General features: G+C 41.5%; 1 protein-coding gene across 2 annotated transcripts in view; it reads left to right on the forward strand.

Annotated features, from left to right (window-relative positions):
- Positions 1–13,166, forward strand: part of necab2 (N-terminal EF-hand calcium binding protein 2) — a 434,935-nt gene that overhangs the window by 404,100 nt on the left and 17,669 nt on the right. The window lies entirely within an intron of this gene.

The raw sequence follows: 13,166 nt of genomic DNA on the forward strand, positions 1-13,166 counted from the left end.
TAAAATTCTTTTCGTGTTTGAAACAGAAATTACATATGACCACGTAATATGGAAATTATGGCGCTGAGCCGTCCGCCACCAGGCGCGTTCTGACAGAGACGTTTTATTTATTCGTCCACGTGACTGTTGCAGAAACTGCCACATTGTAACTTTTTTTTAGTTGGCAGTACTTGATAGTAGAAGAGATGAGGAAAACAGCTTTGCGTCTTTCTACTTTTTAACTGCGCCGAGCTGTAAACAATGTGAAGACAAGACCACCTTCAGCTGCGAGGGGTCGTGAGAATAAAGTGGACGCTGGGAGTCCGCCGAGTCGAGAGCGTCGTAGTTTCGGGCAGCGTCCTCTCTTCTCGCACTGTTTGTGACACTTCAAGTCCCCCGTCGGCTCCTGGGAGAGTGGAAATCTTTGCAAATGAGTGTAATCGGCGCCATCGAAGCAGGACTCTGTTTGTAAATTGCCCTGCACGACTACTTACTGTCCCTTAAGGTAAGTTCGGGTCACTAAAACCCCACAACATTCAAGCTTGCTTTTGTGATTAATTATTTTAACAAGTAAATCACAGGCATGTAGTGCAAGGTTGTCAGGCAAAAATTTGGACGAGAATTTCTATACCACAACGGTCATGTAGCGCCTTTCACAAGGGATCTACTACTTACCTGTTGTGTTATAGTGCCTTTAAAATGTAGTTTACCCAAAACCACTCCAGTAGTGCTCAATGTATCTTTACTTCTTAAATGTTAATGTTTTACTGTTTAATAACTTATAGACTACATTTTATTTTTTTCCCTTGCACTCAGTGAGCAAAGCCACTGGGTAATCAACTAGTTTCCTATAAAATATTGCTGATTGCATCTGAGGTTGTTGTATATTATTAGTCTGGTTATGTATGTGCTGATTTTATGTATAATGAATATAAAATATAGTTTAGTTAGGAGTATTAAGAAGAGTGTAAGTATTACTGTGTTAATATTTTATAGAATACTTTAACTGATTTATCTTCCCATTAACTACATTAGATGTGTGCTGTCTTAGTTTGTCATGCTGTTAGGGAGGTTTGGGCCGGAGCTCTCGACTGTTCAAGTAGGCTAAGGAGCAACGCTTTTCTGTAGGAGAGATTTGCAATATTCATAAGATACAACTGTTAACTTTTATTTGTTGAAGTTATTATTCTAAAGTTTTTCAGAAAACAAGAAGAGATTTACTGTATGTGTTGTCTGAAGCTCCAGAATCTTCAGTCCTGCATAAAGTGTCCCTTTACATGGAGCTCACCATGCACTGCTTGTTTCAGTGTAGGTTTGTGGGGAGCTGGAGCTTAGCTTGCTATCTGTAGGCAAAAAGACAGAAACCAATCCATCACATCACACATTCTTCTTTTACATCAAGCCAGTTAATTGGTGGCAATATGGATGGGAGAGTATGGAAGGTCTGAACTGCACAGTAAAAAAATATTTGGGATAACTGTTATTCCGTATGTACATGAAAATATCTCATACTTACAGGATACTTTCATGGGTATACGAGATGTTTTCATGTAATGGGAAAATAGTGGGAATTAAAGTGGCCCGATTTGGATTTCACTCTTTAGATGCATGTTAAATCCCACAGTCCATTGGTATAGATGAGCAAGTGTGCCAGGTTTATCAGAGAGTTACATTAGCGTACCCGCATTGGACTAGGTAAAGTTCACATGCAATCAATATGTGAAATATGAATTCCTTCATAACTTGTGTGAATAAGAAGCTGGCTGTGAGCTAGTAAGTAGATACAAGTAGTTAGCTAACAAATGTCATTGCCTTTTACTACACATTAGTACAGTGCTTAGTGCTGCTGCTTCGCAGATCCAACAATCTGGACTTGAATTCATAGCCTGCTTTTATAAACTTGCCAATATCCATTTCTGTGGAATGGAGTAAAACAAACTGTTTAGCACAATGTCTCACTTCCAGAAAATGATGTACAGTTGCACATGGTGGTATTTGGTGCTTATCTTAATGTATGTGGCACACACGCAATAATAGTTGGTGTGACCTTAAAATACCTGGTGCTCAGGCTGTGGGCACAAGATAATAAGTGGTGAGCATAAGATATATAAATGGTGGGCATGAGATAGTAAGTGGTTGGCACCAAATTGTTTCCCAGAAAAAAAAAATACACCATATCCCCTCAGGGGCTCTGTATGAGTGTGCAGACTGATAACTGTAAATATAAAGCACGTACCTAAACCATCCCACTCTCCTTTAATAAATAAAAGCCCATCTGCTTTTATATCACCACACTACAAGAGATGGAAGTGACGTCAAACTGAAGTGCTGTAGCCTTGGTAAGTTCGTAATTAGGTAGCCCTGAAGCGCACTTTTGTCATTTTTTAATCTATGTACAGGAGATTGAGGCTGGAGCCTACCTCAGCTAGCACAGTGTGCAAGGCAGGAATTAACTCTGGACAGGGTGCCAGCCTATTGCAGGCTGAACACACACACACACATATAACACACACCTTTTAATTGTGCAAATCTGAACATTTCAAGTAGACAGTGTCTGGGCTAAGAACAGAACACCAATCCATAGGGTTGTGAAGGAGCAGCTCCAAATAATGTGCCATTATCGCTCCTTTTTAATTAAAATAATTATAATGCCAAAAAACTGCCACCTTGCACAGCATATACAGAACCTCCATCCATCCATTGTCCAACCCGCTGAATCTGAACACAGGGTCATGGGGGTCTGCTGGAGCCAATCCCAGCCAACACAGGGCACAAGGCAGAAACCAATCCTGGGCAGGGCGCCAGCCCACCACAGGACACACACACACAAAAACCAAACACACACTAGGGCCAATTTAGAATTGCCAATCCACCTAACCTGTATGTCTTAGGACTGTGGGAGAAAACCGGAGCGCCCGGAGGAAACCCACGCAGACACGGGGAGAACATGCAAACTCCACACAGGGAGGACCTGTGAAGTGAACCCAGGTCTCCTAACTGCGAGGCAGCAGCGCTACCACTGTGCCACCGTGCCGCCCTATATACAGAACAGAAATAGAGAATACAAACAGAGAATGAATAACAGATGCAATAAATGAAATTAATTTGCTTAAATCTTAACAATTTAGATCTTCACTGTAGACAAATAAATAAGCACAAATAACTATTACCACAGAGAACTGAGGACATAGACAATGCACAATTGTATCTATTTTCTGAACTTGATTAGTCTTGTAATGGTCACAGGGCACGGGAGCCTATCCTGGCAGTAGACCACAATGGATCTGCCCAGAGTCACAATGTTTTTTACCTCAGTGTTTCCAACAGACAGTTTTTATTTTTGTACAGGCCAGCGAAGGGGTTTTCTCCTGGTTAGACGCTGACCCAAAAGTGGCAAAATGCAAATGGACCTTCCTACAGAATTCTAAGAAAATGTGAGCCCCACATTGTCAACATAAGAGTACCTCTGCATGTTAGTGTGGAGAGTTATGTGACACTAGGAGGAGGTACACCCTTTAAGGCGTGAGGCCCTCAAAAGGCACTAGTTAGCGGCACCACTGCAAATAAGAAAGATAGAGAGAGATGATCGATGACATGAGGAGCTCTCATTGTTGTCTGAGGTGCTTAAATAGCTGAGCCACCTCACTGCAAAGACAGGGGCTCAAGGCCCACATATTCAGGCCCAGAGGGACAGCATGGATTTGTTGGGCTTGTGGTTATTAGTTCTTCCTTGTGTGCAGTATTCAATAAATGCACAGTTTTGTTACTTCTTCTTTCCCTGGCATTATTCTGGATGTGAAGGATGCCCTCTTCTGTTACACGTTTTAGTTCCAAACCACTTCTCCCTAACTATATACAAGAACATATACTGTATACGCATTCATACTTTATGATTGCAGTTAAGTTAGACAGCCTGCTTAGGTTCACATGGTGACCAGTAACCTGGCATGTAAAGCTTAAATAGTAGTAGGCTTGCGCCACCACCATCTACCCAAAGCACCATGATGTTCCAACAATGATGGATGGATTAAAAGCCAGAAGTCTGTATGACCATCATCATCAAGTGACTCCGTGAGAACCCTAACTACAAAGAGGACTATTTCATTTATGTTAGGTAGAATGCCCAGAGGGGACTGGGCGGTCTCGTGGCCTGGAACCCCTACAGATTTTATTTTTTTCTCCAGCTTTCTGGAGTTTTTTTTTTTTTGTTTTTTCTGTCCACCCTGGCCATCGGACCTTACTCCTTTTTTATGTTAACTAATGTTGTCTTATTTTAGTTTCTGATTTTGTCTTTTATTTTTCTTTTGTTCATTATGTAAAGCACTTTGAGCTACTTTTTGTATGAAAATGTGCTATATAAATAAATGTTGTTGTTGTTGTTGTTGTAGTCCATGCTATCTGCATTACATGATAAGCCTTGTTTCTACATCTGCTACTGATGAAAGATCTCAGACTTCTCCACATTCTTCTTGAGAAGTCGATGTTACAGAATTTGCATTCCATATCCAATTTGCACATAATGAACTTTGTGGCTTTTGACGCTACTAGCTGGTGTTTTTTAATCTGTCAAATCTTGTACATCCTGCTGTCTCCTAATACATCCTGTTCCTTCTTCAAAGATCATATCTTGTGAATATGTCGAAATGAGGTAGATTGTTGCCATGTGGAAATTGATAATTGGGTTCAATGTTGAGGTCACCTGAAGTTGCCATGGTGCATTCATCTTTGTTAGAGATAACTAAGGGACGCAGCTGCCTCAAAGTGTGGAACTTGCTGCTTTGTAATGTAACACTTTCAGTAACAAGTAGAACAGAATATTGTGATTTATTTTAAGACATAAGCAGCGAAAATAATGTGCATATTATTTTTTTATTTTTACTTTCTTAAGAAATTCTTTTGTTCCAGAGAAAGTGTCTCAGCTTCTTGGGCACTGAAGAACTTAAACAAACGCTGCTGCTAATTACAATTTCATTGTAATCGCTACATGTGACAATACACTGACCTTGATCTTGAATATGTCTCCAGAATTCAGCCACACTATTAATACAATGAAACTGACCGAAACTAACAGACCTAAACTACTAGAACCATCTGTTGGAAAGGGCTTAGTAAAACACTGTTCTAAGATTGTTCAGATTACAGCTTCCAAGCTAACTTTAAAGCACCGGTAATTACAAAGAAGCTTGAAATTAGTGATCAAAACAATTTGATACTTAGGAGACTGTTATCAGCTGATAGATTGTTGCTTTTATGTTTAGTCATTGTTTTAACAGAAAACTGCTTCAAATTTCACCATCAATGATGTGCAACACCAGGTAAAGCGCTGATGTTGTTCACAAAATCTTCGACCCCAGATTCATGCACACACTGGCTCAGCTGGCTGATGTAAAGCTTTTCCCTAAAATACTATGCAAGGTAATATTTTAATTTCCACCAGCCACATAAGTAAAGTTTTTCAGCATTCTAAATTCTTTATAACATGCATATGCAGATGTCTCTTGAGTTTATCTAGAGCAGGGGTTCTTAACCGGGGGTATCCATACCCCTTGGGGGTATGGGAACCAAATGCTGGGGGTATGGGACTCAATCTCTGGGTACTGGTATTTATTTTATTTAATGTATTAATTTATACTTGGATAGTACGTGAATGGAACGCGATAGAATCTTTTCCTGCAAATGCTTGCATTTAATTTTACATGTGTGTATTTACTACAATTTAAATTTTATACATTTTAATTTTAATATTTAAATTTAATAAATGTATATTTACTGAACAAGCATGTATTTACTCGTTTATTGGCAATGTACGTATCTTGAAGACTCTAGAAGCGCGTTTTGCATTGTATATAAAGGCAGCAACTGTGCACCGCCATTCATTCTGGTAACTAATATCTTAATACATAATTCGCCAGCCTCCTCACTCACTCAGTCACTCACTCACGTCCGTCCGAAGCCGAATGCGCAGTCGCCTTCTGCGCAGCTGCCCGAAAAACCTTATGAGACCGATATCGCGGCAGGAGGCGGATTTACGGCCGCAAAAATTCAAAGAGAAAGGCGACTTTGATTAAAGCTCTAGAGGCCTGAAAGGTGATTTCGACTACAGCTCGAGGCCTAATTACGCATTCTGATTCAATTACGCATTCATTCAATACACCTATATCAGGTTTGTGGTGCTTATACTTATTACTATTCCACTCGTGCTCGTTTCATCTTACGTTGTCGAAACAGGCTCTTTGTCTAGTAAGGAATGGTGAAGATTATTTCGACAGTCAAGTAAAGGGGGTATGAGACAATATTGGACAAACTATTGGGGATCTGGAGTCATCAAAAGGTTAAGAACCCCTGATCTAGAGGTTCTAGCAAGGGGGCCAAGCTACTTATAAACCCATGGAGCCACATTGTTTTGCCTTGTGGAGAATCATCCTCTTCCATCAAGTGCTTGGCTTTGGGAGGCACAGCCATGCAACAGCAAGTGAGGAAGAGGACATCTGCCTAGCCAGTGAGATCAACCAAATCACCCCTGGTGTTTGATAGAGTGATAGATGGTGCAAAGAGTCCAACCTTACGCCAGCTCCCTGCCACCAGGAACTGGAAAAAGTGGCTTAGAAAGAATGCATGGATGTGAACCTCTATGTGTGGGCATTTAAAATATCAATATAAGCATACAGAGGCAAAGAGGTTAACTTCGCTAACAGGTTGACTTAATCAGTTAGATTAAGTTCTACACACAGCATGGTGGTAGTAAGCAGTTTCTAAGGCTTTCATTTTGTTCTGATATATTATTACAATTTCATTTCTTAATGCTTCAATTTTTTACCATTCTCCCAGTCATGCTGGGAGAATCCATGATATCCTACAAGAACAAGCACTTTCAAATCATGGCTGCTGTCATCTTTAATGCAGATTCAGGGCATTTGAAGGTAGCTTGACACACACGTAGCTTGACACACACATGGTGTTGCTCCAATTGTGCTTTTAAAGATGGAAGCATGCCTAATGCATCATTCAAGTTTTAACCTGAGGAAGGAAAAAAAAAGATCTTCACAAGAGATTTACTGCTGAAACAGCAAAAAATATAACAGGGAAATATTACTATTTTTGAATGTGCTTTTAGTTTGCTTTTTTTAAGAAAAAAATCAAAATAGCAAAATATATGTTTGAATCAATTGAAAACAACATAGTAGGTTCCAAAAGCATTCCATAAAAATCAGCAATGACCCCCCCACCCAAAGAAGAGAGCCATTCAGTTCCAGAGCCCCATCTAAAAGGATTCTTTAGACCCCTGATTTTTAGTTTTGCGAGTCTCTGGGTACGACTTTCGCCTTTCACATCTCAGCGTTCCAATTACTGCTGCGGTCAGCACAGGAGCCAGCGATTTCAGACAACAGCAACAAGTTATTGTTTGTATGGCGCAGGCACAGAGCGCTGTGAGGAACAGTCGTTTAATTACAAGTACAGTAAAGCCTCAATTATCTGTCAGGGGTTGTGGCTGAGACCATGATGAATAAGAGTAAAGACAGATAACACAACGGCTACTTCAAAAATGATACACAGTCGGTTAGTTTTGCAAATAGTCGTATTTACTTACACAAAAAAAACTCTATTAACAAAAATATAGTATTAACAAAATTAATTAACTTATATAATGTAACGACCAGCATAAGTCTGAGCTACAGTAGTTTATTAAACAGACCCCACTTCACTGACACACCGTATCCATCCATCCATCCATTTTCCAACCCGCTGAATCCGAACACAGGGTCACGGGGGTCTTCTGGAGCCAATCCCAGCCAACACAGGGCACAAGGCAGGAAACAATCCAGGGCAGGGTGCCAACCCACCGCAGCACACCGTATCCCACCCATAAATTTCAGCTGCCTGCCTGCAGGATGTGAAGACGCCTTTCTGTGATTTCACTGACTAAATGTACAGTAGCAGCTCTCTAAAGCAAAAGACAAACTGGCAGCAGTAGAGCGGCTCGACCACCAGACATGGGCATCAGTCTCGTCTTTAAGAGACTTTACCACTGCCAAAGCTCTTCTGCTCCTGCCCTTTGTGTGTCTTATGCAACATAATTTAGTATTTAATAGTGTTAGGATATTTATCTTCAAAAACGCATAAAGCTTCATTCTTGATTGCTGTTTTGCTAATTCAGATAACAAGCAGCAAGAGTGAAAAGTAACTAAAGTGTAACAAGCTCATTAGTTTGAAGGAGAGACTTGGAAACCTTGAAGGCGTTAAGGGACAAAGAGTGATGTAACGTGCAGGGTACCTGCGGACAAAACATTGGGGTACCAGCCAGATCACCGCTTTTAATTAGAACAGAAACAATCGGCTTTGGTGCCTGTATGTAAGAAAACAAAGTGTCTCCAGTCAGACAATTAACAATTAACAAAAGAGTCTGAGCTCTGCCCTTCTCGAGTGCCAGATCGGTAACTGATACCATCTTGTGAGAGCGGCTCTGTTTTATAGTATCTAAGCCAGAAGGGGAGGTGGGGGGTCTTCTCGCAGCTAGGTGTCATCCTTGAGTGCCTTCTCAATGCTCCAGGGACGAGAGAAGATTTTGTTAGCATCAGCCCCCCTATTGACATGGGACAGAGCTGCTAACCTCTTCAGAGCCCGGAAGGTGGTCCCCAGGCACACAAGTGTGGCAGTCAGTACGCAAAAACATCTCATGTTTGAAGCACACGACTAGCAATACACAGAGCTCTCATTTTAGCAGTGTGATCCTGCAGCCCAGTATTTTATGTGGAATGAAATGAAAAAGTCATATCTTGGAGGAAAATGTTTTTCTCCTTCCCTGTTAGCACTGCACAAAAATGCAAACACATTACTTCTAAAGTAAAATCCACATTAACAGTCTAGCATTTTACAGTGCCAATAACTGTGCCAGGTTTCTTTCCAACTGAATGATTTGTCTTTGAGTTGTCACGCCTCAGGCTCGGTGATGTACACCTAAAGTCCAAGATCACTCTGACATTATCAAACCTCGTTCAGGGATGCTTGAAATGTATAAATCTGTTGAAAACTCAAAGAAGTATTGACCATCCTTTACAGAAGTACATGCTTACTGTCTACATAGCACCAACAGTCATCGCTCAGCAGAAGTGTGCTTTATTACATTATAAACTTAAAGAACATGCAGCAATTTCACAAAGTATTATTGTTTTTTTTGTTTTTTAAAGACAACAAAATAAACAGACAAACTTTGTTTCTATTTATTCCTACATGATTTAAGCAGATTATCCATTTCAGGCTTAACAGGTGTATTTTTGTTCAATAAAACGAAAATAAATCAATATAGTTTTTCTGTTCATCAATCTCATGAAAAACAAATTTCAACTAGTCGTACCTGGAGTTAGTCGGCTGTGCCATCCGTCTCTTCTTACTGGAATCATGCTGGTTAAATTGGAAAGCAAAAAGAAAAGATTTTGAACTGTTCTGCTTTTACTGTAGCTTTCGTCTTGCTCATTTACAGAGTCGCCGCTGTGGTGGTACATTAAAAGTACTGGTCTGGTTCTAAGAACAACTTTTTATATTTGATTGAACACAATACAACAACGGGCGGCATGGTGGCGCAGTGGTAGCTCTGCTGCCTCGCAGTTAGGAGACCTGGGTTCGCTTCCCGGATCCTCCCTGCGTGGAGTTTGCATGTTCTCCCAGTGTCTGCGTGGGTTTCCTCCAGGTGCTCCAGTTTCCTCCCACAGTCCAAAGACATGCAGGTTAGGTGCATTGGCGATCCTAAATCGGGCTTGGTGTGTGTGTGTGTGTCCTGCGGTGGGTTGGCACCCTGCCCGGGATTGGTTCTCTGCCTCGCGCCCTGTGTTGGCTGGGATTAGCTCCAGCAGACCCCCGTGACCCTGTGTTCTGATTCAGCGGGTTGTAAAATGGATGGACAATACAGTACAACGATTCACTCAACCTTGGTGAGGGTTAACAGGATGCAGATTGTAAGGTTGATTTTAAAATTAATATTTACACTACCAAACATTCACTCTGTGTTTTACTTATTAGTTTTTAACGCTTTAGCCCACTGTATACTGTAGTTGTGCTGAGGCAGGTACATGACACATAATGCTACTCTATGAATCACTTTGCCAATGGCAGTCAGCCAGTCAGTCACTCATTGTCCGACTCGCTATATACTAACTTAGGGTCACGGGGGTCTGCTGAAGCCAATCCCAGCCAGCACAGGGCGCAAGGCAGGAACAAACCCCTGGTCACACCATAGGGCAAACACACCCACACACCAAGCACACACTAGGGACATTTTTGGATCGGAGCACCCGGAGGAAACCCACGCAGACACGGGGAGAATATGCAAACTCCACGCAGGGAGGACCCGGGAAGTGAACCCAGGTCTCCTTACTGAGAGGCAGCAGCGCTACCACTGCACCACAATGGCAGTCAGTGTCTGATCATTTTTGTTGTAACACCACAAGAACGGAGATACCTATAATATAATACTGTTCTCCTATAAACAGAAACTGGACAACAGATAGTCACTTACTGTACACTTACTGCACCTTCCCATTTATTAATTTGTTTTACACATTCATGCAGGGTTCCATTCATATTTAATCTCATGGTTTGATTTTATTAACCCTAGCCTGAATGAATCTATTAATTTTTTACATACAAAATCTCTCATTTAAAGATTTACCAATGTTGTTTCTTGTCCTAGAGTGTGTATATAAACATAGGAAACTTCAGTTTCTGTATTACATCTTGCCTGAAGAAGGGGCCTGAGTTGCCTCGAAAGCTTGCATATTGTAATCTTTCTAGTTAGCCAATAAAAGGTGTCATTTTGCTTGGCTTTTCTCTACATTCATGCTGGTAAAAGCCAAGCTGCTTATTGCATGTGTCTGCTCACGTTTGTGCTCATATGCAAACTCTGTTTGTTTACTCACCAGTCTATCCATGGAAATGCTCCACAATATCTTAAAGAACTCCTTATATTACCATCCACTACAAGAAACCTCCATTTTACAAATACCTACCGCCTTCACCCCCTTGTGACCAAACTTCATACAGTGGGTGACCGAGCCTTTGCAGCCGCTGCTCCACGGCTCTGGAATGGCCTACCAGAGAGCCTAAGAACACAGCAGATTGTGGGCTGTTTTAAAAAACAGCTAAAGACTTTTCTATTTAGGAAATCTTATTAACAAGAATGTTATAAGTATTGTTGTTTTATCTCTGTTTTTATCTTGCCTTGCCTTTGTTTAATCTTTTTATGTTGCACTTTGAGATTTACTGCTAATGTAAAGTGTCCTATAAATAAAATACATTATTATTATTATCCATCCATCCATCCATTTTCCAACCCGCTGAATCCGAACACAGGGTCACGGGGGTCTGCTGGAGCCAATCCCAGCCAACACGGGGCACAAGGCAGGAACCAATCCCGGGCAGGGTGCCAACCCACCACAGTATTATTATTATTATTATCATCCATCCATTTTCCAACCCGCTGAATCCGAACACAGGGTCACGGGGGTCTGCTGGAGCCAATCCCAGCCAACACAGGGCACAAGGCAGGAACCAATCCCGGGCAGGGTGCCAACCCACCACAGTATTATTATTATTATTATTATTATTATTATTATTATTATATGCGGACACCCTGAGCTTCAGTTAAGAGCAGCCCAGGTACAGCTTACCACCACCACTGCTGACATTGGACGAGGCCAGAGCCAAAATCTAATGGACATGGAGATAGTCCTGGACCTGCAGAAAAGAGTTGTCAAATATGTTTGTTTCTTTTTTAGCAATTAAAAGCGTGTCTCACAAAATGAATACTTTGCTTTTCTCACTTTGCAAAGAAGTGTTATAGCAGAGGAAAAAATAAAATGCTTCCCCATTGAAACACAAAAGCTTTTAGAGTAACACTTTAGAAGAGACACTCTGCGAGTCTATTAGTAATGCATCAGGGGTCAGTGGCGTAGTGAGAAAGAATTGATTGTTGGCCCAAACAGTTTGAGATGGCTGGAGAGCAGAGAGGACAGTGGGAGGCCTAAAGCACCCTTTGTAAGAGCTGCACAATCTGACGCAGCCTCTCTTGAGCGGAGCAAAGGTGTGAATTGTAGGGGTCCTAAAAATCCACTGTATCGAGAATGAGTAAAGTGTTTTAAAGCCTGAGGTCTCCCTCCCCTCAGATGAAAACCTGAGCAGCAGCTTCAGGTATGGCTGCTCCTTTTCACACATGGTATGAATTGTTAAGCTTTTTACAGTTTAAATAAACAATTTAAAATAAATCTTTTCAACCAAACCAACTTGTAAGTCAGTAGGGAGCTAAAAAAAGATTTCTTTTGTTATGTCCGCTCACTTGGAAAATGACAGATTTCTTTGTGTGCATTCATTTGCCGTGTGATCTTTGGTCCAATCTGTCCATTTTCTGATGAGCTAATCCAGTTCTGCAACTCAGGGAGTCGGCAATTCAGGTCACACTGAGAAGAGGGTAGGAACCCACCCTAGAAGGGATGGCATCACAGGGCACACACAGCAGCAATCTTTTACGCCAGGTCAATTTAGAGATACCAGTCAATGAAATACAAAATCAATGTGCAAATCCTCCTGTGGTTTAACTCTTTGAGGGCTGAATATTTTTTCCAAAGAACTCCGCTTTCTGAAAAGCACACAAAGCAATGGTTTCACACATAAATCAACATAAAACGGCTGTTGCTATGTGCTGTGGCTGCTGTTGGCACATGTTCGGCATGTCTGGTGGCACTGGCTGCATGAGGGCACCTAGATGGCCAGCAGGAATACACAGGGGGCTGACTGACTTCACAGAGCAGGTGGGTGGTGATCGCAGTCTGATGCAATATGGTTTGTACTTCTTGTCATCATAAGTGGTGGTCCTCCCAGGCGAACTCTGCTGTAGGCGCATCAGCTACACGAAAGTGTTCAGCACCACGATCAGCTGGTGACTGATCAGATGATGCTGGTACCTCACATTCGTTTTCGATATCCATCTCCAAATCACTTGCATCAAACTTGGAGTCTGACAAGTCCTATTTAACGAAATTATGTCAAATGTCCCTGGAGTATTTTGCTTTGCACATTCGCTTTGATCTCTCGCCAGATGTTGACGCCATTTTAGAGGTTGTTTGCTCTTCGCTACTCATGCACATGTAGGGAACCGAGGTTAAATCAACAAAGCTATGTAACTTTCCTTCTAGCAAAGA

The sequence above is a fragment of the Erpetoichthys calabaricus genome, chromosome 9 (assembly GCF_900747795.2).
Source record: "Erpetoichthys calabaricus chromosome 9, fErpCal1.3, whole genome shotgun sequence".
NCBI lineage: Eukaryota > Metazoa > Chordata > Cladistia > Polypteriformes > Polypteridae > Erpetoichthys > Erpetoichthys calabaricus.